The sequence below is a fragment of the Pelobates fuscus genome, chromosome 1 (assembly GCF_036172605.1).
Source record: "Pelobates fuscus isolate aPelFus1 chromosome 1, aPelFus1.pri, whole genome shotgun sequence".
NCBI classification, from domain to species: Eukaryota; Metazoa; Chordata; class Amphibia; order Anura; family Pelobatidae; genus Pelobates; species Pelobates fuscus.
The window spans coordinates 464,290,067-464,316,839 of NC_086317.1; the positions used below are offsets into that span (position 1 = coordinate 464,290,067).

Genomic DNA, 26,773 nt, shown 5'->3' on the forward strand with positions numbered 1-26,773 from the left:
TGAAACGTAAAGCCAGAAAAGAAATGTGTGTTTAAAAAAAAAAAAAAAAAAAAAAAGAAATCCTCCGAATGAGTGAATGTGAAATTGCATAGCGTAGATCGCCCCCTGCTGGTAGGAGATCGAAAAAGCAAAAGCCTACAACACCTGGTATTCCCAGGCGGTCTCCCATCCAAGTACTAACCAGGCCCGACCCTGCTTAGCTTCCGAGATCAGACGAGATCGGGCGTGTTCAGGGTGGTATGGCCGTAGGCAGAAACTAGGCTCCTTTAACCTCCTCTTATTCTGTTCTTCAACACCCAGGCACCTACCTCCCTCCCTCCCTCCCTCCCAGCTGCTTCATTTGCTGCTCTTGCAACTCACTGCTCAAAGGGCCCACTGACAAATGCGCTTGACGCCTACTTCTTACTTCTATCCCTACACTCCTAAGTGACCTCCTTCCTTTACACTGCGCAGCTGCTGGCACTTAGGCCTCTCCTAGATCTGCTCGGAAATGCAATCCTAACCTCTGTCTCAGAGAAAGCTGGTGAGACTGCGCCGTGACGCACTTCGAAGCAACAGCGCACTGCAATAACTCTTGCTTCAACCCAAAATTGGCACGTGGCGTCTGCCTAGGATCCTTGCTCCTTGATCCTCTCTCCGCTTCGGACTGACAAGCTGCTGTCTGTTGTCACAGGGGTTTGTTGGCAACACAGGGGATGGTAGCCCTTTGAAAACCAATTTGCTAAAGATAGGCCACAAGTGCTGCTTTGGAAACGTTGCTCCACTACTCGGCTGTGCACACCGCTTGGCTACTTTAGCCTACAGCTAGCAGCGGCCTTTTCATTCCAGCGCTTTGGGGTGTAGAGTGAACCAGGCCCACGCTGCTGACAAAACATGCCCCACGCTGCTGACAAAACATGCCCCTCGGTGCTGTTCGGGAGCCCAATCTTTCTGTCCCTCTCCTCTCCCTCTTCAGCAAAAGGGCACAAGACAGCAGGCCTCCACTGGCCATGCTCTGGGTCTGCGATGCAGTGAGAGCGCGAAAAGTGTTCGAATGCCTACAACACCTGGTATTCCGAGATGGTCTCCCATCACAGGTACTAACCAGGCCCAACCCTGCTTAGCTTCTGAGATCAGACGAGATCGGGCACGCTAAGGGTGGTATGGCGTAGGCCACAGCAGGGCTTCCTTTACCTCCCCTTATCCTGCGCACAGGCTCCTTCCACCCGATGCCGCCTTTGTTGTTGCTGCTGCTGCTGCTGCTAGTGCTGGTTGCTTTTGTTCACTGCTGGAGCATGTGTCTTTCAGCCCGCCCGGTCCTTCTTGCTCAGTCTGTAGTGGCAGCGGCCTTTTAGGCGCCCCCTTTTCTTTTTGCCTCTTTCCTGCAGGCCGAGCCTGGGTCTGCCAACTTGTAGCTTCCTAGGTCTTTTAGGGGGAAAGCAAGCGAAGCCCTGTTGCCTCCAGTACTGTTAGGAACCAGTCTTGTCGGCGCGCATTACGTAATGCGGGCTAAAAGTGCTTGGGGCCCGCTGCTTGATTGGGTACATACACTTGCAAGCATCGCCCTTCTTTTGGATTGCTCAGCTGCTGGCGCAAATACGTCTCCCGTCTGCCCTGCCTTGCGGTCCTAGCATGTGCTTTAGAGGCTGTGCTGGTCGTTACGTGGTGCCCCGGCACTGCGTAGTAGTGGAGTATAGAAAGCCTTGCTTATGGCTTGCACTTAAATGTCACTTCTGCCTGCCATCCTGCAATGTATGTGTGGATAGATGGAAGTGAAATATCTGTACATTTCTCTTTTTTTGTTTTTTAAATGCTGCTTTTCTCTTGGACCGCGTCATATCCTATCACCAACCGCATTGATTTAGTTTTTTGTTGTTGCTGTGACCGACACTTTACCACCGTAACACTGACTTGTGCTTGCCCACTTCTCTCTATCCTGTATCACTCAAAGACATTGTATTGTTGCCTCGTTACTCGTGTCCAGAAACACGAGAGAAGGAAAAAGAAAAAGAAAGCGAGAGAGAAAGAAAGAAAGAAAGAAAGAAAGAAAGAAAGAAAAAAACGCCACACTGAAACGTAAAGCCAGAAAAGAAATGTGTGTTTAAAAAAAAAAAAAAAAAAAAAAGAAATCCTCCGAATGAGTGAATGTGAAATTGCATAGCGTAGATCGCCCCCTGCTGGTAGGAGATCGAAAAAGCAAAAGCCTACAACACCTGGTATTCCCAGGCGGTCTCCCATCCAAGTACTAACCAGGCCCGACCCTGCTTAGCTTCCGAGATCAGACGAGATCGGGCGTGTTCAGGGTGGTATGGCCGTAGGCAGAAACTAGGCTCCTTTAACCTCCTCTTATTCTGTTCTTCAACACCCAGGCACCTACCTCCCTCCCTCCCTCCCAGCTTCTTCATTTGCTGCTCTTGCAACTCACTGCTCAAAGGGCCCACTGACAAATGCGCTTGACGCCTACTTCTTACTTCTATCCCTACACTCCTAAGTGACCTCCTTCCTTTACACTGCGCAGCTGCTGGCACTTAGGCCTCTCCTAGATCTGCTCGGAAATGCAATCCTAACCTCTGTCTCAGAGAAAGCTGGTGAGACTGCGCCGTGACGCACTTCGAAGCAACAGCGCACTGCAATAACTCTTGCTTCAACCCAAAATTGGCACGTGGCGTCTGCCTAGGATCCTTGCTCCTTGATCCTCTCTCCGCTTCGGACTGACAAGCTGCTGTCTGTTGTCACAGGGGTTTGTTGGCAACACAGGGGATGGTAGCCCTTTGAAAACCAATTTGCTAAAGATAGGCCACAAGTGCTGCTTTGGAAACGTTGCTCCACTACTCGGCTGTGCACACCGCTTGGCTACTTTAGCCTACAGCTAGCAGCCGCCTTTTCATTCCAGCGCTTTGGGGTGTAGAGTGAACCAGGCCCACGCTGCTGACAAAACATGCCCCACGCTGCTGACAAAACATGCCCCTCGGTGCTGTTCGGGAGCCCAATCTTTCTGTCCCTCTCCTCTCCCTCTTCAGCAAAAGGGCACAAGACAGCAGGCCTCCACTGGCCATGCTCTGGGTCTGCGATGCAGTGAGAGCGCGAAAAGTGTTTGAATGCCTACAACACCTGGTATTCCGAGATGGTCTCCCATCACAGGTACTAACCAGGCCCAACCCTGCTTAGCTTCCGAGATCAGACGAGATCGGGCGCGCTAAGGGTGGTATGGCGTAGGCCACAGCAGGGCTTCCTTTACCTCCCCTTATCCTGCGCACAGGCTCCTTCCACCCGATGCCGCCTTTGTTGTTGCTGCTGCTGCTGCTGCTAGTGCTGGTTGCTTTTGTTCACTGCTGGAGCATGTGTCTTTCAGCCCGCCCGGTCCTTCTTGCTCAGTCTGTAGTGGCAGCGGCCTTTTAGGCGCCCCCTTTTCTTTTTGCCTCTTTCCTGCAGGCCGAGCCTGGGTCTGCCAACTTGTAGCTTCCTAGGTCTTTTAGGGGGAAAGCAAGCGAAGCCCTGTTGCCTCCAGTACTGTTAGGAACCAGTCTTGTCGGCGCGCATTACGTAATGCGGGCTAAAAGTGCTTGGGGCCCGCTGCTTGATTGGGCACATACACTTGCAAGCATCGCCCTTCTTTTGGATTGCTCAGCTGCTGGCGCAAATACCTCTCCCGTCTGCCCTGCCTTGCGGTCCTAGCATGTGCTTTAGAGGCTGTGCTGGTCGTTACGTGGTGCCCCGGCACTGCGTAGTAGTGGAGTATAGAAAGCCTTGCTTATGGCTTGCACTTAAATGTCACTTCTGCCTGCCATCCTGCAATGTATGTGTGGATAGATGGAAGTGAAATATCTGTACATTTCTCTTTTTTTGTTTTTTAAATGCTGCTTTTCTCTTGGACCGCGTCATATCCTATCACCAACCGCATTGATTTAGTTTTTTGTTGTTGCTGTGACCGACACTTTACCACCGTAACACTGACTTGTGCTTGCCCACTTCTCTCTATCCTGTATCACTCAAAGACATTGTATTGTTGCCTCGTTACTCGTGTCCAGAAACACGAGAGAAGGAAAAAGAAAAAGAAAGCGAGAGAGAAAGAAAGAAAGAAAGAAAGAAAGAAAGAAAGAAAAAAACGCCACACTGAAACGTAAAGCCAGAAAAGAAATGTGTGTTTTAAAAAAAAAAAAAAAAAAAAAAAGAAATCCTCCGAATGAGTGAATGTGAAATTGCATAGCGTAGATCGCCCCCTGCTGGTAGGAGATCGAAAAAGCAAAAGCCTACAACACCTGGTATTCCCAGGCGGTCTCCCATCCAAGTACTAACCAGGCCCGACCCTGCTTAGCTTCCGAGATCAGACGAGATCAGGCGTGTTCAGGGTGGTATGGCCGTAGGCAGAAACTAGGCTCCTTTAACCTCCTCTTATTCTGTTCTTCAACACCCAGGCACCTACCTCCCTCCCTCCCTCCCTCCCTCCCAGCTTCTTCATTTGCTGCTCTTGCAACTCACTGCTCAAAGGGCCCACTGACAAATGCGCTTGACGCCTACTTCTTACTTCTATCCCTACACTCCTAAGTGACCTCCTTCCTTTACACTGCGCAGCTGCTGGCACTTAGGCCTCTCCTAGATCTGCTCGGAAATGCAATCCTAACCTCTGTCTCAGAGAAAGCTGGTGAGACTGCGCCGTGACGCACTTCGAAGCAACAGCGCACTGCAATAACTCTTGCTTCAACCCAAAATTGGCACGTGGCGTCTGCCTAGGATCCTTGCTCCTTGATCCTCTCTCTGCTTCGGACTGACAAGCTGCTGTCTGTTGTCACAGGGGTTTGTTGGCAACACAGGGGATGGTAGCCCTTTGAAAACCAATTTGCTAAAGATAGGCCACAAGTGCTGCTTTGGAAACGTTGCTCCACTACTCGGCTGTGCACACCGCTTGGCTACTTTAGCCTACAGCTAGCAGCGGCCTTTTCATTCCAGCGCTTTGGGGTGTAGAGTGAACCAGGCCCACGCTGCTGACAAAACATGCCCCACGCTGCTGACAAAACATGCCCCTCGGTGCTGTTCGGGAGCCCAATCTTTCTGTCCCTCTCCTCTCCCTCTTCAGCAAAAGGGCACAAGACAGCAGGCCTCCACTGGCCATGCTCTGGGTCTGCGATGCAGTGAGAGCGCGAAAAGTGTTCGAATGCCTACAACACCTGGTATTCCGAGATGGTCTCCCATCACAGGTACTAACCAGGCCCAACCCTGCTTAGCTTCCGAGATCAGACGAGATCGGGCGCGCTAAGGGTGGTATGGCGTAGGCCACAGCAGGGCTTCCTTTACCTCCCCTTATCCTGCGCACAGGCTCCTTCCACCCGATGCCGCCTTTGTTGTTGCTGCTGCTGCTGCTGCTAGTGCTGGTTGCTTTTGTTCACTGCTGGAGCATGTGTCTTTCAGCCCGCCCGGTCCTTCTTGCTCAGTCTGTAGTGGCAGCGGCCTTTTAGGCGCCCCCTTTTCTTTTTGCCTCTTTCCTGCAGGCCGAGCCTGGGTCTGCCAACTTGTAGCTTCCTAGGTCTTTTAGGGGGAAAGCAAGCGAAGCCCTGTTGCCTCCAGTACTGTTAGGAACCAGTCTTGTCGGCGCGCATTACGTAATGCGGGCTAAAAGTGCTTGGGGCCCGCTGCTTGATTGGGCACATACACTTGCAAGCATCGCCCTTCTTTTGGATTGCTCAGCTGCTGGCGCAAATACGTCTCCCGTCTGCCCTGCCTTGCGGTCCTAGCATGTGCTTTAGAGGCTGTGCTGGTCGTTACGTGGTGCCCCGGCACTGCGTAGTAGTGGAGTATAGAAAGCCTTGCTTATGGCTTGCACTTAAATGTCACTTCTGCCTGCCATCCTGCAATGTATGTGTGGATAGATGGAAGTGAAATATCTGTACATTTCTCTTTTTTTGTTTTTTAAATGCTGCTTTTCTCTTGGACCGCGTCATATCCTATCACCAACCGCATTGATTTAGTTTTTTGTTGTTGCTGTGACCGACACTTTACCACCGTAACACTGACTTGTGCTTGCCCACTTCTCTCTATCCTGTATCACTCAAAGACATTGTATTGTTGCCTCGTTACTCGTGTCCAGAAACACGAGAGAAGGAAAAAGAAAAAGAAAGCGAGAGAGAAAGAAAGAAAGAAAGAAAGAAAGAAAGAAAGAAAGAAAAAAACGCCACACTGAAACGTAAAGCCAGAAAAGAAATGTGTGTTTAAAAAGAAAAAAAAAAAGAAAAGAAATCCTCCGAATGAGTGAATGTGAAATTGCATAGCGTAGATCGCCCCCTGCTGGTAGGAGATCGAAAAAGCAAAAGCCTACAACACCTGGTATTCCCAGGCGGTCTCCCATCCAAGTACTAACCAGGCCCGACCCTGCTTAGCTTCCGAGATCAGGCGTGTTCAGGGTGGTATGGCCGTAGGCAGAAACTAGGCTCCTTTAACCTCCTCTTATTCTGTTTTTCAACACCCAGGCACCTACCTCCCTCCCAGCTTCTTCATTTGCTGCTCTTGCAACTCACTGCTCAAAGGGCCCACTGACAAATGCGCTTGACGCCTACTTCTTACTTCTATCCCTACACTCCTAAGTGACCTCCTTCCTTTACACTGCGCAGCTGCTGGCACTTAGGCCTCTCCTAGATCTGCTCGGAAATGCAATCCTAACCTCTGTCTCAGAGAAAGCTGGTGAGACTGCGCCGTGACGCACTTCGAAGCAACAGCGCACTGCAATAACTCTTGCTTCAACCCAAAATTGGCACGTGGCGTCTGCCTAGGATCCTTGCTCCTTGATCCTCTCTCCGCTTCGGACTGACAAGCTGCTGTCTGTTGTCACAGGGGTTTGTTGGCAACACAGGGGATGGTAGCCCTTTGAAAACCAATTTGCTAAAGATAGGCCACAAGTGCTGCTTTGGAAACGTTGCTCCACTACTCGGCTGTGCACACCGCTTGGCTACTTTAGCCTACAGCTAGCAGCGGCCTTTTCATTCCAGCGCTTTGGGGTGTAGAGTGAACCAGGCCCACGCTGCTGACAAAACATGCCCCACGCTGCTGACAAAACATGCCCCTCGGTGCTGTTCGGGAGCCCAATCTTTCTGTCCCTCTCCTCTCCCTCTTCAGCAAAAGGGCACAAGACAGCAGGCCTCCACTGGCCATGCTCTGGGTCTGCGATGCAGTGAGAGCGCGAAAAGTGTTTGAATGCCTACAACACCTGGTATTCCGAGATGGTCTCCCATCACAGGTACTAACCAGGCCCAACCCTGCTTAGCTTCCGAGATCAGACGAGATCGGGCGCGCTAAGGGTGGTATGGCGTAGGCCACAGCAGGGCTTCCTTTACCTCCCCTTATCCTGCGCACAGGCTCCTTCCACCCGATGCCGCCTTTGTTGTTGCTGCTGCTGCTGCTGCTAGTGCTGGTTGCTTTTGTTCACTGCTGGAGCATGTGTCTTTCAGCCCGCCCGGTCCTTCTTGCTCAGTCTGTAGTGGCAGCGGCCTTTTAGGCGCCCCCTTTTCTTTTTGCCTCTTTCCTGCAGGCCGAGCCTGGGTCTGCCAACTTGTAGCTTCCTAGGTCTTTTAGGGGGAAAGCAAGCGAAGCCCTGTTGCCTCCAGTACTGTTAGGAACCAGTCTTGTCGGCGCGCATTACGTAATGCGGGCTAAAAGTGCTTGGGGCCCGCTGCTTGATTGGGCACATACACTTGCAAGCATCGCCCTTCTTTTGGATTGCTCAGCTGCTGGCGCAAATACGTCTCCCGTCTGCCCTGCCTTGCGGTCCTAGCATGTGCTTTAGAGGCTGTGCTGGTCGTTACGTGGTGCCCCGGCACTGCGTAGTAGTGGAGTATAGAAAGCCTTGCTTATGGCTTGCACTTAAATGTCACTTCTGCCTGCCATCCTGCAATGTATGTGTGGATAGATGGAAGTGAAATATCTGTACATTTCTCTTTTTTGTTTTTTAAATGCTGCTTTTCTCTTGGACCGCGTCATATCCTATCACCAACCGCATTGATTTAGTTTTTTGTTGTTGCTGTGACCGACACTTTACCACCGTAACACTGACTTGTGCTTGCCCACTTCTCTCTATCCTGTATCACTCAAAGACATTGTATTGTTGCCTCGTTACTCGTGTCCAGAAACACGAGAGAAGGAAAAAGAAAAAGAAAGCGAGAGAGAAAGAAAGAAAGAAAGAAAGAAAGAAAGAAAGAAAGAAAAAAACGCCACACTGAAACGTAAAGCCAGAAAAGAAATGTGTGTTTAAAAAAAAAAAAAAAAAAAAAAAAAGAAATCCTCCGAATGAGTGAATGTGAAATTGCATAGCGTAGATCGCCCCCTGCTGGTAGGAGATCGAAAAAGCAAAAGCCTACAACACCTGGTATTCCCAGGCGGTCTCCCATCCAAGTACTAACCAGGCCCGACCCTGCTTAGCTTCCGAGATCAGGCGTGTTCAGGGTGGTATGGCCGTAGGCAGAAACTAGGCTCCTTTAACCTCCTCTTATTCTGTTCTTCAACACCCAGGCACCTACCTCCCTCCCTCCCTCCCTCCCAGCTTCTTCATTTGCTGCTCTTGCAACTCACTGCTCAAAGGGCCCACTGACAAATGCGCTTGACGCCTACTTCTTACTTCTATCCCTACACTCCTAAGTGACCTCCTTCCTTTACACTGCGCAGCTGCTGGCACTTAGGCCTCTCCTAGATCTGCTCGGAAATGCAATCCTAACCTCTGTCTCAGAGAAAGCTGGTGAGACTGCGCCGTGACGCACTTCGAAGCAACAGCGCACTGCAATAACTCTTGCTTCAACCCAAAATTGGCACGTGGCGTCTGCCTAGGATCCTTGCTCCTTGATCCTCTCTCTGCTTCGGACTGACAAGCTGCTGTCTGTTGTCACAGGGGTTTGTTGGCAACACAGGGGATGGTAGCCCTTTGAAAACCAATTTGCTAAAGATAGGCCACAAGTGCTGCTTTGGAAACGTTGCTCCACTACTCGGCTGTGCACACCGCTTGGCTACTTTAGCCTACAGCTAGCAGCCGCCTTTTCATTCCAGCGCTTTGGGGTGTAGAGTGAACCAGGCCCACGCTGCTGACAAAACATGCCCCACGCTGCTGACAAAACATGCCCCTCGGTGCTGTTCGGGAGCCCAATCTTTCTGTCCCTCTCCTCTCCCTCTTCAGCAAAAGGGCACAAGACAGCAGGCCTCCACTGGCCATGCTCTGGGTCTGCGATGCAGTGAGAGCGCGAAAAGTGTTCGAATGCCTACAACACCTGGTATTCCGAGATGGTCTCCCATCACAGGTACTAACCAGGCCCAACCCTGCTTAGCTTCCGAGATCAGACGAGATCGGGCGCGCTAAGGGTGGTATGGCGTAGGCCACAGCAGGGCTTCCTTTACCTCCCCTTATCCTGCGCACAGGCTCCTTCCACCCGATGCCGCCTTTGTTGTTGCTGCTGCTGCTGCTGCTAGTGCTGGTTGCTTTTGTTCACTGCTGGAGCATGTGTCTTTCAGCCCGCCCGGTCCTTCTTGCTCAGTCTGTAGTGGCAGCGGCCTTTTAGGCGCCCCCTTTTCTTTTTGCCTCTTTCCTGCAGGCCGAGCCTGGGTCTGCCAACTTGTAGCTTCCTAGGTCTTTTAGGGGGAAAGCAAGCGAAGCCCTGTTGCCTCCAGTACTGTTAGGAACCAGTCTTGTCGGCGCGCATTACGTAATGCGGGCTAAAAGTGCTTGGGGCCCGCTGCTTGATTGGGCACATACACTTGCAAGCATCGCCCTTCTTTTGGATTGCTCAGCTGCTGGCGCAAATACGTCTCCCGTCTGCCCTGCCTTGCGGTCCTAGCATGTGCTTTAGAGGCTGTGCTGGTCGTTACGTGGTGCCCCGGCACTGCGTAGTAGTGGAGTATAGAAAGCCTTGCTTATGGCTTGCACTTAAATGTCACTTCTGCCTGCCATCCTGCAATGTATGTGTGGATAGATGGAAGTGAAATATCTGTACATTTCTCTTTTTTTGTTTTTTAAATGCTGCTTTTCTCTTGGACCGCGTCATATCCTATCACCAACCGCATTGATTTAGTTTTTTGTTGTTGCTGTGACCGACACTTTACCACCGTAACACTGACTTGTGCTTGCCCACTTCTCTCTATCCTGTATCACTCAAAGACATTGTATTGTTGCCTCGTTACTCGTGTCCAGAAACACGAGAGAAGGAAAAAGAAAAAGAAAGCGAGAGAGAAAGAAAGAAAGAAAGAAAGAAAGAAAGAAAGAAAGAAAGAAAGAAAGAAAAAAACGCCACACTGAAACGTAAAGCCAGAAAAGAAATGTGTGTTTAAAAAAAAAAAAAAAAAAAAAAAGAAATCCTCCGAATGAGTGAATGTGAAATTGCATAGCGTAGATCGCCCCCTGCTGGTAGGAGATCGAAAAAGCAAAAGCCTACAACACCTGGTATTCCCAGGCGGTCTCCCATCCAAGTACTAACCAGGCCCGACCCTGCTTAGCTTCCGAGATCAGACGAGATCGGGCGTGTTCAGGGTGGTATGGCCGTAGGCAGAAACTAGGCTCCTTTAACCTCCTCTTATTCTGTTCTTCAACACCCAGGCACCTACCTCCCTCCCTCCCTCCCTCCCTCCCAGCTGCTTCATTTGCTGCTCTTGCAACTCACTGCTCAAAGGGCCCACTGACAAATGCGCTTGACGCCTACTTCTTACTTCTATCCCTACACTCCTAAGTGACCTCCTTCCTTTACACTGCGCAGCTGCTGGCACTTAGGCCTCTCCTAGATCTGCTCGGAAATGCAATCCTAACCTCTGTCTCAGAGAAAGCTGGTGAGACTGCGCCGTGACGCACTTCGAAGCAACAGCGCACTGCAATAACTCTTGCTTCAACCCAAAATTGGCACGTGGCGTCTGCCTAGGATCCTTGCTCCTTGATCCTCTCTCCGCTTCGGACTGACAAGCTGCTGTCTGTTGTCACAGGGGTTTGTTGGCAACACAGGGGATGGTAGCCCTTTGAAAACCAATTTGCTAAAGATAGGCCACAAGTGCTGCTTTGGAAACGTTGCTCCACTACTCGGCTGTGCACACCGCTTGGCTACTTTAGCCTACAGCTAGCAGCCGCCTTTTCATTCCAGCGCTTTGGGGTGTAGAGTGAACCAGGCCCACGCTGCTGACAAAACATGCCCCACGCTGCTGACAAAACATGCCCCTCGGTGCTGTTCGGGAGCCCAATCTTTCTGTCCCTCTCCTCTCCCTCTTCAGCAAAAGGGCACAAGACAGCAGGCCTCCACTGGCCATGCTCTGGGTCTGCGATGCAGTGAGAGCGCGAAAAGTGTTCGAATGCCTACAACACCTGGTATTCCGAGATGGTCTCCCATCACAGGTACTAACCAGGCCCAACCCTGCTTAGCTTCTGAGATCAGACGAGATCGGGCGCGCTAAGGGTGGTATGGCGTAGGCCACAGCAGGGCTTCCTTTACCTCCCCTTATCCTGCGCACAGGCTCCTTCCACCCGATGCCGCCTTTGTTGTTGCTGCTGCTGCTGCTGCTAGTGCTGGTTGCTTTTGTTCACTGCTGGAGCATGTGTCTTTCAGCCCGCCCGGTCCTTCTTGCTCAGTCTGTAGTGGCAGCGGCCTTTTAGGCGCCCCCTTTTCTTTTTGCCTCTTTCCTGCAGGCCGAGCCTGGGTCTGCCAACTTGTAGCTTCCTAGGTCTTTTAGGGGGAAAGCAAGCGAAGCCCTGTTGCCTCCAGTACTGTTAGGAACCAGTCTTGTCGGCGCGCATTACGTAATGCGGGCTAAAAGTGCTTGGGGCCCGCTGCTTGATTGGGCACATACACTTGCAAGCATCGCCCTTCTTTTGGATTGCTCAGCTGCTGGCGCAAATACGTCTCCCGTCTGCCCTGCCTTGCGGTCCTAGCATGTGCTTTAGAGGCTGTGCTGGTCGTTACGTGGTGCCCCGGCACTGCGTAGTAGTGGAGTATAGAAAGCCTTGCTTATGGCTTGCACTTAAATGTCACTTCTGCCTGCCATCCTGCAATGTATGTGTGGATAGATGGAAGTGAAATATCTGTACATTTCTCTTTTTTGTTTTTTAAATGCTGCTTTTCTCTTGGACCGCGTCATATCCTATCACCAACCGCATTGATTTAGTTTTTTGTTGTTGCTGTGACCGACACTTTACCACCGTAACACTGACTTGTGCTTGCCCACTTCTCTCTATCCTGTATCACTCAAAGACATTGTATTGTTGCCTCGTTACTCGTGTCCAGAAACACGAGAGAAGGAAAAAGAAAAAGAAAGCGAGAGAGAAAGAAAGAAAGAAAGAAAGAAAGAAAGAAAGAAAGAAAAAAACGCCACACTGAAACGTAAAGCCAGAAAAGAAATGTGTGTTTAAAAAAAAAAAAAAAAAAAAAAAAAGAAATCCTCCGAATGAGTGAATGTGAAATTGCATAGCGTAGATCGCCCCCTGCTGGTAGGAGATCGAAAAAGCAAAAGCCTACAACACCTGGTATTCCCAGGCGGTCTCCCATCCAAGTACTAACCAGGCCCGACCCTGCTTAGCTTCCGAGATCAGGCGTGTTCAGGGTGGTATGGCCGTAGGCAGAAACTAGGCTCCTTTAACCTCCTCTTATTCTGTTCTTCAACACCCAGGCACCTACCTCCCTCCCTCCCTCCCTCCCAGCTTCTTCATTTGCTGCTCTTGCAACTCACTGCTCAAAGGGCCCACTGACAAATGCGCTTGACGCCTACTTCTTACTTCTATCCCTACACTCCTAAGTGACCTCCTTCCTTTACACTGCGCAGCTGCTGGCACTTAGGCCTCTCCTAGATCTGCTCGGAAATGCAATCCTAACCTCTGTCTCAGAGAAAGCTGGTGAGACTGCGCCGTGACGCACTTCGAAGCAACAGCGCACTGCAATAACTCTTGCTTCAACCCAAAATTGGCACGTGGCGTCTGCCTAGGATCCTTGCTCCTTGATCCTCTCTCTGCTTCGGACTGACAAGCTGCTGTCTGTTGTCACAGGGGTTTGTTGGCAACACAGGGGATGGTAGCCCTTTGAAAACCAATTTGCTAAAGATAGGCCACAAGTGCTGCTTTGGAAACGTTGCTCCACTACTCGGCTGTGCACACCGCTTGGCTACTTTAGCCTACAGCTAGCAGCCGCCTTTTCATTCCAGCGCTTTGGGGTGTAGAGTGAACCAGGCCCACGCTGCTGACAAAACATGCCCCACGCTGCTGACAAAACATGCCCCTCGGTGCTGTTCGGGAGCCCAATCTTTCTGTCCCTCTCCTCTCCCTCTTCAGCAAAAGGGCACAAGACAGCAGGCCTCCACTGGCCATGCTCTGGGTCTGCGATGCAGTGAGAGCGCGAAAAGTGTTCGAATGCCTACAACACCTGGTATTCCGAGATGGTCTCCCATCACAGGTACTAACCAGGCCCAACCCTGCTTAGCTTCCGAGATCAGACGAGATCGGGCGCGCTAAGGGTGGTATGGCGTAGGCCACAGCAGGGCTTCCTTTACCTCCCCTTATCCTGCGCACAGGCTCCTTCCACCCGATGCCGCCTTTGTTGTTGCTGCTGCTGCTGCTGCTAGTGCTGGTTGCTTTTGTTCACTGCTGGAGCATGTGTCTTTCAGCCCGCCCGGTCCTTCTTGCTCAGTCTGTAGTGGCAGCGGCCTTTTAGGCGCCCCCTTTTCTTTTTGCCTCTTTCCTGCAGGCCGAGCCTGGGTCTGCCAACTTGTAGCTTCCTAGGTCTTTTAGGGGGAAAGCAAGCGAAGCCCTGTTGCCTCCAGTACTGTTAGGAACCAGTCTTGTCGGCGCGCATTACGTAATGCGGGCTAAAAGTGCTTGGGGCCCGCTGCTTGATTGGGCACATACACTTGCAAGCATCGCCCTTCTTTTGGATTGCTCAGCTGCTGGCGCAAATACGTCTCCCGTCTGCCCTGCCTTGCGGTCCTAGCATGTGCTTTAGAGGCTGTGCTGGTCGTTACGTGGTGCCCCGGCACTGCGTAGTAGTGGAGTATAGAAAGCCTTGCTTATGGCTTGCACTTAAATGTCACTTCTGCCTGCCATCCTGCAATGTATGTGTGGATAGATGGAAGTGAAATATCTGTACATTTCTCTTTTTTTGTTTTTTAAATGCTGCTTTTCTCTTGGACCGCGTCATATCCTATCACCAACCGCATTGATTTAGTTTTTTGTTGTTGCTGTGACCGACACTTTACCACCGTAACACTGACTTGTGCTTGCCCACTTCTCTCTATCCTGTATCACTCAAAGACATTGTATTGTTGCCTCGTTACTCGTGTCCAGAAACACGAGAGAAGGAAAAAGAAAAAGAAAGCGAGAGAGAAAGAAAGAAAGAAAGAAAGAAAGAAAGAAAGAAAGAAAGAAAAAAACGCCACACTGAAACGTAAAGCCAGAAAAGAAATGTGTGTTTAAAAAAAAAAAAAAAAAAAAAAAGAAATCCTCCGAATGAGTGAATGTGAAATTGCATAGCGTAGATCGCCCCCTGCTGGTAGGAGATCGAAAAAGCAAAAGCCTACAACACCTGGTATTCCCAGGCGGTCTCCCATCCAAGTACTAACCAGGCCCGACCCTGCTTAGCTTCCGAGATCAGACGAGATCGGGCGTGTTCAGGGTGGTATGGCCGTAGGCAGAAACTAGGCTCCTTTAACCTCCTCTTATTCTGTTCTTCAACACCCAGGCACCTACCTCCCTCCCTCCCTCCCTCCCTCCCAGCTGCTTCATTTGCTGCTCTTGCAACTCACTGCTCAAAGGGCCCACTGACAAATGCGCTTGACGCCTACTTCTTACTTCTATCCCTACACTCCTAAGTGACCTCCTTCCTTTACACTGCGCAGCTGCTGGCACTTAGGCCTCTCCTAGATCTGCTCGGAAATGCAATCCTAACCTCTGTCTCAGAGAAAGCTGGTGAGACTGCGCCGTGACGCACTTCGAAGCAACAGCGCACTGCAATAACTCTTGCTTCAACCCAAAATTGGCACGTGGCGTCTGCCTAGGATCCTTGCTCCTTGATCCTCTCTCCGCTTCGGACTGACAAGCTGCTGTCTGTTGTCACAGGGGTTTGTTGGCAACACAGGGGATGGTAGCCCTTTGAAAACCAATTTGCTAAAGATAGGCCACAAGTGCTGCTTTGGAAACGTTGCTCCACTACTCGGCTGTGCACACCGCTTGGCTACTTTAGCCTACAGCTAGCAGCCGCCTTTTCATTCCAGCGCTTTGGGGTGTAGAGTGAACCAGGCCCACGCTGCTGACAAAACATGCCCCACGCTGCTGACAAAACATGCCCCTCGGTGCTGTTCGGGAGCCCAATCTTTCTGTCCCTCTCCTCTCCCTCTTCAGCAAAAGGGCACAAGACAGCAGGCCTCCACTGGCCATGCTCTGGGTCTGCGATGCAGTGAGAGCGCGAAAAGTGTTCGAATGCCTACAACACCTGGTATTCCGAGATGGTCTCCCATCACAGGTACTAACCAGGCCCAACCCTGCTTAGCTTCTGAGATCAGACGAGATCGGGCGCGCTAAGGGTGGTATGGCGTAGGCCACAGCAGGGCTTCCTTTACCTCCCCTTATCCTGCGCACAGGCTCCTTCCACCCGATGCCGCCTTTGTTGTTGCTGCTGCTGCTGCTGCTAGTGCTGGTTGCTTTTGTTCACTGCTGGAGCATGTGTCTTTCAGCCCGCCCGGTCCTTCTTGCTCAGTCTGTAGTGGCAGCGGCCTTTTAGGCGCCCCCTTTTCTTTTTGCCTCTTTCCTGCAGGCCGAGCCTGGGTCTGCCAACTTGTAGCTTCCTAGGTCTTTTAGGGGGAAAGCAAGCGAAGCCCTGTTGCCTCCAGTACTGTTAGGAACCAGTCTTGTCGGCGCGCATTACGTAATGCGGGCTAAAAGTGCTTGGGGCCCGCTGCTTGATTGGGCACATACACTTGCAAGCATCGCCCTTCTTTTGGATTGCTCAGCTGCTGGCGCAAATACGTCTCCCGTCTGCCCTGCCTTGCGGTCCTAGCATGTGCTTTAGAGGCTGTGCTGGTCGTTACGTGGTGCCCCGGCACTGCGTAGTAGTGGAGTATAGAAAGCCTTGCTTATGGCTTGCACTTAAATGTCACTTCTGCCTGCCATCCTGCAATGTATGTGTGGATAGATGGAAGTGAAATATCTGTACATTTCTCTTTTTTTGTTTTTTAAATGCTGCTTTTCTCTTGGACCGCGTCATATCCTATCACCAACCGCATTGATTTAGTTTTTTGTTGTTGCTGTGACCGACACTTTACCACCGTAACACTGACTTGTGCTTGCCCACTTCTCTCTATCCTGTATCACTCAAAGACATTGTATTGTTGCCTCGTTACTCGTGTCCAGAAACACGAGAGAAGGAAAAAGAAAAAGAAAGCGAGAGAGAAAGAAAGAAAGAAAGAAAGAAAGAAAGAAAGAAAGAAAGAAAAAAACGCCACACTGAAACGTAAAGCCAGAAAAGAAATGTGTGTTTAAAAAAAAAAAAAAAAAAAAAAAGAAATCCTCCGAATGAGTGAATGTGAAATTGCATAGCGTAGATCGCCCCCTGCTGGTAGGAGATCGAAAAAGCAAAAGCCTACAACACCTGGTATTCCCAGGCGGTCTCCCATCCAAGTACTAACCAGGCCCGACCCTGCTTAGCTTCCGAGATCAGGCGTGTTCAGGGTGGTATGGCCGTAGGCAGAAACTAGGCTCCTTTAACCTCCTCTTATTCTGTTCTTCAACACCCAGGCACCTACCTCCCTCCCTCCCTCCCTCCCTCCCAGCTGCTTCATTTGCTGCTCTTGCAACTCACTGCTCAAAGGGCCCACTGACAAATGCGCTTGACGCCTACTTCTTACTTCTATCCCTACACTCCTAAGTGACCTCCTTCCTTTACACTGCGCAGCTGCTGGCACTTAGGCCTCTCCTAGATCTGCTCGGAAATGCAATCCTAACCTCTGTCTCAGAGAAAGCTGGTGAGACTGCGCCGTGACGCACTTCGAAGCAACAGCGCACTGCAATAACTCTTGCTTCAACCCAAAATTGGCACGTGGCGTCTGCCTAGGATCCTTGCTCCTTGATCCTCTCTCCGCTTCGGACTGACAAGCTGCTGTCTGTTGTCACAGGGGTTTGTTGGCAACACAGGGGATGGTAGCCCTTTGAAAACCAATTTGCTAAAGATAGGCCACAAGTGCTGCTTTGGAAACGTTGCTCCACTACTCGGCTGTGCACACCGCTTGGCTACTTTAGCCTACAGCTAGCAGCCGCCTTTTCATTCCAGCGCTTTGGGGTGTAGAGTGAACCAGGCCCACGCTGCTGACAAAACATGCCCCACGCTGCTGACAAAACATGCCCCTCGGTGCTGTTCGGGAGCCCAATCTTTCTGTCCCTCTCCTCTCCCTCTTCAGCAAAAGGGCACAAGACAGCAGGCCTCCACTGGCCATGCTCTGGGTCTGCGATGCAGTGAGAGCGCGAAAAGTGTTCGAATGCCTACAACACCTGGTATTCCGAGATGGTCTCCCATCACAGGTACTAACCAGGCCCAACCCTGCTTAGCTTCTGAGATCAGACGAGATCGGGCGCGCTAAGGGTGGTATGGCGTAGGCCACAGCAGGGCTTCCTTTACCTCCCCTTATCCTGCGCACAGGCTCCTTCCACCCGATGCCGCCTTTGTTGTTGCTGCTGCTGCTGCTGCTAGTGCTGGTTGCTTTTGTTCACTGCTGGAGCATGTGTCTTTCAGCCCGCCCGGTCCTTCTTGCTCAGTCTGTAGTGGCAGCGGCCTTTTAGGCGCCCCCTTTTCTTTTTGCCTCTTTCCTGCAGGCCGAGCCTGGGTCTGCCAACTTGTAGCTTCCTAGGTCTTTTAGGGGGAAAGCAAGCGAAGCCCTGTTGCCTCCAGTACTGTTAGGAACCAGTCTTGTCGGCGCGCATTACGTAATGCGGGCTAAAAGTGCTTGGGGCCCGCTGCTTGATTGGGCACATACACTTGCAAGCATCGCCCTTCTTTTGGATTGCTCAGCTGCTGGCGCAAATACGTCTCCCGTCTGCCCTGCCTTGCGGTCCTAGCATGTGCTTTAGAGGCTGTGCTGGTCGTTACGTGGTGCCCCGGCACTGCGTAGTAGTGGAGTATAGAAAGCCTTGCTTATGGCTTGCACTTAAATGTCACTTCTGCCTGCCATCCTGCAATGTATGTGTGGATAGATGGAAGTGAAATATCTGTACATTTCTCTTTTTTTGTTTTTTAAATGCTGCTTTTCTCTTGGACCGCGTCATATCCTATCACCAACCGCATTGATTTAGTTTTTTGTTGTTGCTGTGACCGACACTTTACCACCGTAACACTGACTTGTGCTTGCCCACTTCTCTCTATCCTGTATCACTCAAAGACATTGTATTGTTGCCTCGTTACTCGTGTCCAGAAACACGAGAGAAGGAAAAAGAAAAAGAAAGCGAGAGAGAAAGAAAGAAAGAAAGAAAGAAAGAAAGAAAGAAAGAAAGAAAGAAAGAAAGAAAAAAACGCCACACTGAAACGTAAAGCCAGAAAAGAAATGTGTGTTTAAAAAAAAAAAAAAAAAAAAAAAGAAATCCTCCGAATGAGTGAATGTGAAATTGCATAGCGTAGATCGCCCCCTGCTGGTAGGAGATCGAAAAAGCAAAAGCCTACAACACCTGGTATTCCCAGGCGGTCTCCCATCCAAGTACTAACCAGGCCCGACCCTGCTTAGCTTCCGAGATCAGACGAGATCGGGCGTGTTCAGGGTGGTATGGCCGTAGGCAGAAACTAGGCTCCTTTAACCTCCTCTTATTCTGTTCTTCAACACCCAGGCACCTACCTCCCTCCCTCCCTCCCTCCCTCCCAGCTGCTTCATTTGCTGCTCTTGCAACTCACTGCTCAAAGGGCCCACTGACAAATGCGCTTGACGCCTACTTCTTACTTCTATCCCTACACTCCTAAGTGACCTCCTTCCTTTACACTGCGCAGCTGCTGGCACTTAGGCCTCTCCTAGATCTGCTCGGAAATGCAATCCTAACCTCTGTCTCAGAGAAAGCTGGTGAGACTGCGCCGTGACGCACTTCGAAGCAACAGCGCACTGCAATAACTCTTGCTTCAACCCAAAATTGGCACGTGGCGTCTGCCTAGGATCCTTGCTCCTTGATCCTCTCTCCGCTTCGGACTGACAAGCTGCTGTCTGTTGTCACAGGGGTTTGTTGGCAACACAGGGGATGGTAGCCCTTTGAAAACCAATTTGCTAAAGATAGGCCACAAGTGCTGCTTTGGAAACGTTGCTCCACTACTCGGCTGTGCACACCGCTTGGCTACTTTAGCCTACAGCTAGCAGCCGCCTTTTCATTCCAGCGCTTTGGGGTGTAGAGTGAACCAGGCCCACGCTGCTGACAAAACATGCCCCACGCTGCTGACAAAACATGCCCCTCGGTGCTGTTCGGGAGCCCAATCTTTCTGTCCCTCTCCTCTCCCTCTTCAGCAAAAGGGCACAAGACAGCAGGCCTCCACTGGCCATGCTCTGGGTCTGCGATGCAGTGAGAGCGCGAAAAGTGTTCAAATGCCTACAACACCTGGTATTCCGAGATGGTCTCCCATCACAGGTACTAACCAGGCCCAACCCTGCTTAGCTTCTGAGATCAGACGAGATCGGGCGCGCTAAGGGTGGTATGGCGTAGGCCACAGCAGGGCTTCCTTTACCTCCCCTTATCCTGCGCACAGGCTCCTTCCACCCGATGCCGCCTTTGTTGTTGCTGCTGCTGCTGCTGCTAGTGCTGGTTGCTTTTGTTCACTGCTGGAGCATGTGTCTTTCAGCCCGCCCGGTCCTTCTTGCTCAGTCTGTAGTGGCAGCGGCCTTTTAGGCGCCCCCTTTTCTTTTTGCCTCTTTCCTGCAGGCCGAGCCTGGGTCTGCCAACTTGTAGCTTCCTAGGTCTTTTAGGGGGAAAGCAAGCGAAGCCCTGTTGCCTCCAGTACTGTTAGGAACCAGTCTTGTCGGCGCGCATTACGTAATGCGGGCTAAAAGTGCTTGGGGCCCGCTGCTTGATTGGGCACATACACTTGCAAGCATCGCCCTTCTTTTGGATTGCTCAGCTGCTGGCGCAAATACGTCTCCCGTCTGCCCTGCCTTGCGGTCCTAGCATGTGCTTTAGAGGCTGTGCTGGTCGTTACGTGGTGCCCCGGCACTGCGTAGTAGTGGAGTATAGAAAGCCTTGCTTATGGCTTGCACTTAAATGTCACTTCTGCCTGCCATCCTGCAATGTATGTGTGGATAGATGGAAGTGAAATATCTGTACATTTCTCTTTTTTTGTTTTTTAAATGCTGCTTTTCTCTTGGACCGCGTCATATCCTATCACCAACCGCATTGATTTAGTTTTTTGTTGTTGCTGTGACCGACACTTTACCACCGTAACACTGACTTGTGCTTGCCCACTTCTCTCTATCCTGTATCACTCAAAGACATTGTATTGTTGCCTCGTTACTCGTGTCCAGAAACACGAGAGAAGGAAAAAGAAAAAGAAAGCGAGAGAGAAAGAAAGAAAGAAAGAAAGAAAGAAAGAAAGAAAGAAAGAAAGAAAAAAACGCCACACTGAAACGTAAAGCCAGAAAAGAAATGTGTGTTTAAAAAAAAAAAAAAAAAAAAAAAGAAATCCTCCGAATGAGTGAATGTGAAATTGCATAGCGTAGATCGCCCCCTGCTGGTAGGAGATCGAAAAAGCAAAAGCCTACAACACCTGGTATTCCCAGGCGGTCTCCCATCCAAGTACTAACCAGGCCCGACCCTGCTTAGCTTCCGAGATCAGGCGTGTTCAGGGTGGTATGGCCGTAGGCAGAAACTAGGCTCCTTTAACCTCCTCTTATTCTGTTCTTCAACACCCAGGCACCTACCTCCCTCCCTCCCTCCCTCCCTCCCAGCTGCTTCATTTGCTGCTCTTGCAACTCACTGCTCAAAGGGCCCACTGACAAATGCGCTTGACGCCTACTTCTTACTTCTATCCCTACACTCCTAAGTGACCTCCTTCCTTTACACTGCGCAGCTGCTGGCACTTAGGCCTCTCCTAGATCTGCTCGGAAATGCAATCCTAACCTCTGTCTCAGAGAAAGCTGGTGAGACTGCGCCGTGACGCACTTCGAAGCAACAGCGCACTGCAATAACTCTTGCTTCAACCCAAAATTGGCACGTGGCGTCTTCCTAGGATCCTTGCTCCTTGATCCTCTCTCCGCTTCGGACTGACAAGCTGCTGTCTGTTGTCACAGGGGTTTGTTGGCAACACAGGGGATGGTAGCCCTTTGAAAACCAATTTGCTAAAGATAGGCCACAAGTGCTGCTTTGGAAACGTTGCTCCACTACTCGGCTGTGCACACCGCTTGGCTACTTTAGCCTACAGCTAGCAGCCGCCTTTTCATTCCAGCGCTTTGGGGTGTAGAGTGAACCAGGCCCACGCTGCTGACAAAACATGCCCCACGCTGCTGACAAAACATGCCCCTCGGTGCTGTTCGGGAGCCCAATCTTTCTGTCCCTCTCCTCTCCCTCTTCAGCAAAAGGGCACAAGACAGCAGGCCTCCACTGGCCATGCTCTGGGTCTGCGATGCAGTGAGAGCGCGAAAAGTGTTCGAATGCCTACAACACCTGGTATTCCGAGATGGTCTCCCATCACAGGTACTAACCAGGCCCAACCCTGCTTAGCTTCTGAGATCAGACGAGATCGGGCGCGCTAAGGGTGGTATGGCGTAGGCCACAGCAGGGCTTCCTTTACCTCCCCTTATCCTGCGCACAGGCTCCTTCCACCCGATGCCGCCTTTGTTGTTGCTGCTGCTGCTGCTGCTAGTGCTGGTTGCTTTTGTTCACTGCTGGAGCATGTGTCTTTCAGCCCGCCCGGTCCTTCTTGCTCAGTCTGTAGTGGCAGCGGCCTTTTAGGCGCCCCCTTTTCTTTTTGCCTCTTTCCTGCAGGCCGAGCCTGGGTCTGCCAACTTGTAGCTTCCTAGGTCTTTTAGGGGGAAAGCAAGCGAAGCCCTGTTGCCTCCAGTACTGTTAGGAACCAGTCTTGTCGGCGCGCATTACGTAATGCGGGCTAAAAGTGCTTGGGGCCCGCTGCTTGATTGGGCACATACACTTGCAAGCATCGCCCTTCTTTTGGATTGCTCAGCTGCTGGCGCAAATACGTCTCCCGTCTGCCCTGCCTTGCGGTCCTAGCATGTGCTTTAGAGGCTGTGCTGGTCGTTACGTGGTGCCCCGGCACTGCGTAGTAGTGGAGTATAGAAAGCCTTGCTTATGGCTTGCACTTAAATGTCACTTCTGCCTGCCATCCTGCAATGTATGTGTGGATAGATGGAAGTGAAATATCTGTACATTTCTCTTTTTTTGTTTTTTAAATGCTGCTTTTCTCTTGGACCGCGTCATATCCTATCACCAACCGCATTGATTTAGTTTTTTGTTGTTGCTGTGACCGACACTTTACCACCGTAACACTGACTTGTGCTTGCCCACTTCTCTCTATCCTGTATCACTCAAAGACATTGTATTGTTGCCTCGTTACTCGTGTCCAGAAACACGAGAGAAGGAAAAAGAAAAAGAAAGCGAGAGAGAAAGAAAGAAAGAAAGAAAGAAAGAAAGAAAGAAAGAAAGAAAGAAAAAAACGCCACACTGAAACGTAAAGCCAGAAAAGAAATGCGTGTTTTAAAAAAAAAAAAAAAAAAGAAATCCTCCGAATGAGTGAATGTGAAATTGCATAGCGTAGATCGCCCCCTGCTGGTAGGAGATCGAAAAAGCAAAAGCCTACAACACCTGGTATTCCCAGGCGGTCTCCCATCCAAGTACTAACCAGGCCCGACCCTGCTTAGCTTCCGAGATCAGACGAGATCGGGCGTGTTCAGGGTGGTATGGCCGTAGGCAGAAACTAGGCTCCTTTAACCTCCTCTTATTCTGTTCTTCAACACCCAGGCACCTACCTCCCTCCCTCCCTCCCTCCCAGCTTCTTCATTTGCTGCTCTTGCAACTCACTGCTCAAAGGGCCCACTGACAAATGCGCTTGACGCCTACTTCTTACTTCTATCCCTACACTCCTAAGTGACCTCCTTCCTTTACACTGCGCAGCTGCTGGCACTTAGGCCTCTCCTAGATCTGCTCGGAAATGCAATCCTAACCTCTGTCTCAGAGAAAGCTGGTGAGACTGCGCCGTGACGCACTTCGAAGCAACAGCGCACTGCAATAACTCTTGCTTCAACCCAAAATTGGCACGTGGCGTCTGCCTAGGATCCTTGCTCCTTGATCCTCTCTCCGCTTCGGACTGACAAGCTGCTGTCTGTTGTCACAGGGGTTTGTTGGCAACACAGGGGATGGTAGCCCTTTGAAAACCAATTTGCTAAAGATAGGCCACAAGTGCTGCTTTGGAAACGTTGCTCCACTACTCGGCTGTGCACACCGCTTGGCTACTTTAGCCTACAGCTAGCAGCGGCCTTTTCATTCCAGCGCTTTGGGGTGTAGAGTGAACCAGGCCCACGCTGCTGACAAAACATGCCCCACGCTGCTGACAAAACATGCCCCTCGGTGCTGTTCGGGAGCCCAATCTTTCTGTCCCTCTCCTCTCCCTCTTCAGCAAAAGGGCACAAGACAGCAGGCCTCCACTGGCCATGCTCTGGGTCTGCGATGCAGTGAGAGCGCGAAAAGTGTTCGAATGCCTACAACACCTGGTATTCCGAGATGGTCTCCCATCACAGGTACTAACCAGGCCCAACCCTGCTTAGCTTCCGAGATCAGACGAGATCGGGCGCGCTAAGGGTGGTATGGCGTAGGCCACAGCAGGGCTTCCTTTACCTCCCCTTATCCTGCGCACAGGCTCCTTCCACCCGATGCCGCCTTTGTTGTTGCTGCTGCTGCTGCTGCTAGTGCTGGTTGCTTTTGTTCACTGCTGGAGCATGTGTCTTTCAGCCCGCCCGGTCCTTCTTGCTCAGTCTGTAGTGGCAGCGGCCTTTTAGGCGCCCCCTTTTCTTTTTGCCTCTTTCCTGCAGGCCGAGCCTGGGTCTGCCAACTTGTAGCTTCCTAGGTCTTTTAGGGGGAAAGCAAGCGAAGCCCTGTTGCCTCCAGTACTGTTAGGAACCAGTCTTGTCGGCGCGCATTACGTAATGCGGGCTAAAAGTGCTTGGGGCCCGCTGCTTGATTGGGCACATACACTTGCAAGCATCGCCCTTCTTTTGGATTGCTCAGCTGCTGGCGCAAATACGTCTCCCGTCTGCCCTGCCTTGCGGTCCTAGCATGTGCTTTAGAGGCTGTGCTGGTCGTTACGTGGTGCCCCGGCACTGCGTAGTAGTGGAGTATAGAAAGCCTTGCTTATGGCTTGCACTTAAATGTCACTTCTGCCTGCCATCCTGCAATGTATGTGTGGATAGATGGAAGTGAAATATCTGTACATTTCTCTCTTTTTGTTTTTTAAATGCTGCTTTTCTCTTGGACCGCGTCATATCCTATCACCAACCGCATTGATTTAGTTTTTTGTTGTTGCTGTGACCGACACTTTACCACCGTAACACTGACTTGTGCTTGCCCACTTCTCTCTATCCTGTATCACTCAAAGACATTGTATTGTTGCCTCGTTACTCGTGTCCAGAAACACGAGAGAAGGAAAAAGAAAAAGAAAGCGAAAGAGAAAGAAAGAAAGAAAGAAAGAAAGAAAGAAAGAAAAAAACGCCACACTGAAACGTAAAGCCAGAAAAGAAATGTGTGTTTAAAAAAAAAAAAAAAAAAAAAAAAAGAAATCCTCCGAATGAGTGAATGTGAAATTGCATAGCGTAGATCGCCCCCTGCTGGTAGGAGATCGAAAAAGCAAAAGCCTACAACACCTGGTATTCCCAGGCGGTCTCCCATCCAAGTACTAACCAGGCCCGACCCTGCTTAGCTTCCGAGATCAGACGAGATCGGGCGTGTTCAGGGTGGTATGGCCGTAGGCAGAAACTAGGCTCCTTTAACCTCCTCTTATTCTGTTCTTCAACACCCAGGCACCTACCTCCCTCCCTCCCTCCCTCCCTCCCAGCTTCTTCATTTGCTGCTCTTGCAACTCACTGCTCAAAGGGCCCACTGACAAATGCGCTTGACGCCTACTTCTTACTTCTATCCCTACACTCCTAAGTGACCTCCTTCCTTTACACTGCGCAGCTGCTGGCACTTAGGCCTCTCCTAGATCTGCTCGGAAATGCAATCCTAACCTCTGTCTCAGAGAAAGCTGGTGAGACTGCGCCGTGACGCACTTCGAAGCAACAGCGCACTGCAATAACTCTTGCTTCAACCCAAAATTGGCACGTGGCGTCTGCCTAGGATCCTTGCTCCTTGATCCTCTCTCCGCTTCAGACTGACAAGCTGCTGTCTGTTGTCACAGGGGTTTGTTGGCAACACAGGGGATGGTAGCCCTTTGAAAACCAATTTGCTAAAGATAGGCCACAAGTGCTGCTTTGGAAACGTTGCTCCACTACTCGGCTGTGCACACCGCTTGGCTACTTTAGCCTACAGCTAGCAGCGGCCTTTTCATTCCAGCGCTTTGGGGTGTAGAGTGAACCAGGCCCACGCTGCTGACAAAACATGCCCCACGCTGCTGACAAAACATGCCCCTCGGTGCTGTTCGGGAGCCCAATCTTTCTGTCCCTCTCCTCTCCCTCTTCAGCAAAAGGGCACAAGACAGCAGGCCTCCACTGGCCATGCTCTGGGTCTGCGATGCAGTGAGAGCGCGAAAAGTGTTTGAATGCCTACAACACCTGGTATTCCGAGATGGTCTCTCATCACAGGTACTAACCAGGCCCAACCCTGCTTAGCTTCCGAGATCAGACGAGATCGGGCGCGCTAAGGGTGGTATGGCGTAGGCCACAGCAGGGCTTCCTTTACCTCCCCTTATCCTGCGCACAGGCTCCTTCCACCCGATGCCGCCTTTGTTGTTGCTGCTGCTGCTGCTGCTAGTGCTGGTTGCTTTTGTTCACTGCTGGAGCATGTGTCTTTCAGCCCGCCCGGTCCTTCTTGCTCAGTCTGTAGTGGCAGCGGCCTTTTAGGCGCCCCCTTTTCTTTTTGCCTCTTTCCTGCAGGCCGAGCCTGGGTCTGCCAACTTGTAGCTTCCTAGGTCTTTTAGGGGGAAAGCAAGCGAAGCCCTGTTGCCTCCAGTACTGTTAGGAACCAGTCTTGTCGGCGCGCATTACGTAATGCGGGCTAAAAGTGCTTGGGGCCCGCTGCTTGATTGGGCACATACACTTGCAAGCATCGCCCTTCTTTTGGATTGCTCAGCTGCTGGCGCAAATACGTCTCCCGTCTGCCCTGCCTTGCGGTCCTAGCATGTGCTTTAGAGGCTGTGCTGGTCGTTACGTGGTGCCCCGGCACTGCGTAGTAGTGGAGTATAGAAAGCCTTGCTTATGGCTTGCACTTAAATGTCACTTCTGCCTGCCATCCTGCAATGTATGTGTGGATAGATGGAAGTGAAATATCTGTACATTTCTCTTTTTTTGTTTTTTAAATGCTGCTTTTCTCTTGGACCGCGTCATATCCTATCACCAACCGCATTGATTTAGTTTTTTGTTGTTGCTGTGACCGACACTTTACCACCGTAACACTGACTTGTGCTTGCCCACTTCTCTCTATCCTGTATCACTCAAAGACATTGTATTGTTGCCTCGTTACTCGTGTCCAGAAACACGAGAGAAGGAAAAAGAAAAAGAAAGCGAGAGAGAAAGAAAGAAAGAAAGAAAGAAAGAAAGAAAGAAAAAAACGCCACACTGAAACGTAAAGCCAGAAAAGAAATGTGTGTTTAAAAAAAAAAAAAAAAAAAAAAGAAATCCTCCGAATGAGTGAATGTGAAATTGC

At 50.9% G+C, this 26,773-nt stretch overlaps 8 non-coding genes and 18 pseudogenes across 8 annotated transcripts; all 26 read right to left on the minus strand.

Annotated features, from left to right (window-relative positions):
- Positions 1-132: 132 nt before the first annotated feature.
- On the minus strand, positions 133-251 carry LOC134574804 (5S ribosomal RNA). The gene has a single exon (XR_010085508.1). It is a non-coding gene; the product is annotated as a 5S ribosomal RNA (ribosomal RNA).
- Positions 252-1,034: 783 nt separating this feature from the next.
- On the minus strand, positions 1,035-1,153 carry LOC134578878 (5S ribosomal RNA; annotated as a pseudogene).
- Positions 1,154-2,180: 1,027 nt separating this feature from the next.
- LOC134574881 (5S ribosomal RNA) lies at positions 2,181-2,299 on the minus strand. The gene has a single exon (XR_010085519.1). It is a non-coding gene; the product is annotated as a 5S ribosomal RNA (ribosomal RNA).
- A 779-nt stretch (positions 2,300-3,078) lies between these two features.
- Positions 3,079-3,197, minus strand: LOC134578142 (5S ribosomal RNA; annotated as a pseudogene).
- A 1,029-nt stretch (positions 3,198-4,226) lies between these two features.
- LOC134577405 (5S ribosomal RNA) lies at positions 4,227-4,345 on the minus strand. The gene has a single exon (XR_010086002.1). It is a non-coding gene; the product is annotated as a 5S ribosomal RNA (ribosomal RNA).
- A 787-nt stretch (positions 4,346-5,132) lies between these two features.
- On the minus strand, positions 5,133-5,251 carry LOC134578148 (5S ribosomal RNA; annotated as a pseudogene).
- Positions 5,252-6,282: 1,031 nt separating this feature from the next.
- Positions 6,283-6,391, minus strand: LOC134577638 (5S ribosomal RNA; annotated as a pseudogene).
- Positions 6,392-7,162: 771 nt separating this feature from the next.
- LOC134578154 (5S ribosomal RNA) lies at positions 7,163-7,281 on the minus strand (annotated as a pseudogene).
- A 1,033-nt stretch (positions 7,282-8,314) lies between these two features.
- LOC134577645 (5S ribosomal RNA) lies at positions 8,315-8,423 on the minus strand (annotated as a pseudogene).
- A 783-nt stretch (positions 8,424-9,206) lies between these two features.
- Positions 9,207-9,325, minus strand: LOC134578159 (5S ribosomal RNA; annotated as a pseudogene).
- A 1,044-nt stretch (positions 9,326-10,369) lies between these two features.
- LOC134574937 (5S ribosomal RNA) lies at positions 10,370-10,488 on the minus strand. Its single transcript, XR_010085533.1, has one exon. It is a non-coding gene; the product is annotated as a 5S ribosomal RNA (ribosomal RNA).
- A 787-nt stretch (positions 10,489-11,275) lies between these two features.
- On the minus strand, positions 11,276-11,394 carry LOC134578793 (5S ribosomal RNA; annotated as a pseudogene).
- A 1,033-nt stretch (positions 11,395-12,427) lies between these two features.
- Positions 12,428-12,536, minus strand: LOC134577653 (5S ribosomal RNA; annotated as a pseudogene).
- A 783-nt stretch (positions 12,537-13,319) lies between these two features.
- LOC134578164 (5S ribosomal RNA) lies at positions 13,320-13,438 on the minus strand (annotated as a pseudogene).
- A 1,036-nt stretch (positions 13,439-14,474) lies between these two features.
- LOC134574986 (5S ribosomal RNA) lies at positions 14,475-14,593 on the minus strand. Its single transcript, XR_010085547.1, has one exon. It is a non-coding gene; the product is annotated as a 5S ribosomal RNA (ribosomal RNA).
- A 787-nt stretch (positions 14,594-15,380) lies between these two features.
- Positions 15,381-15,499, minus strand: LOC134578797 (5S ribosomal RNA; annotated as a pseudogene).
- A 1,036-nt stretch (positions 15,500-16,535) lies between these two features.
- On the minus strand, positions 16,536-16,644 carry LOC134577657 (5S ribosomal RNA; annotated as a pseudogene).
- A 787-nt stretch (positions 16,645-17,431) lies between these two features.
- On the minus strand, positions 17,432-17,550 carry LOC134578801 (5S ribosomal RNA; annotated as a pseudogene).
- Positions 17,551-18,598: 1,048 nt separating this feature from the next.
- On the minus strand, positions 18,599-18,717 carry LOC134575050 (5S ribosomal RNA). The gene has a single exon (XR_010085562.1). It is a non-coding gene; the product is annotated as a 5S ribosomal RNA (ribosomal RNA).
- A 787-nt stretch (positions 18,718-19,504) lies between these two features.
- Positions 19,505-19,623, minus strand: LOC134578808 (5S ribosomal RNA; annotated as a pseudogene).
- Positions 19,624-20,663: 1,040 nt separating this feature from the next.
- On the minus strand, positions 20,664-20,772 carry LOC134577663 (5S ribosomal RNA; annotated as a pseudogene).
- Positions 20,773-21,559: 787 nt separating this feature from the next.
- On the minus strand, positions 21,560-21,678 carry LOC134578814 (5S ribosomal RNA; annotated as a pseudogene).
- A 1,036-nt stretch (positions 21,679-22,714) lies between these two features.
- Positions 22,715-22,833, minus strand: LOC134575103 (5S ribosomal RNA). Its single transcript, XR_010085577.1, has one exon. It is a non-coding gene; the product is annotated as a 5S ribosomal RNA (ribosomal RNA).
- A 783-nt stretch (positions 22,834-23,616) lies between these two features.
- LOC134578170 (5S ribosomal RNA) lies at positions 23,617-23,735 on the minus strand (annotated as a pseudogene).
- Positions 23,736-24,765: 1,030 nt separating this feature from the next.
- Positions 24,766-24,884, minus strand: LOC134575143 (5S ribosomal RNA). The gene has a single exon (XR_010085589.1). It is a non-coding gene; the product is annotated as a 5S ribosomal RNA (ribosomal RNA).
- A 787-nt stretch (positions 24,885-25,671) lies between these two features.
- On the minus strand, positions 25,672-25,790 carry LOC134578833 (5S ribosomal RNA; annotated as a pseudogene).
- Between the last annotated feature and the right edge of the window lie 983 nt (positions 25,791-26,773).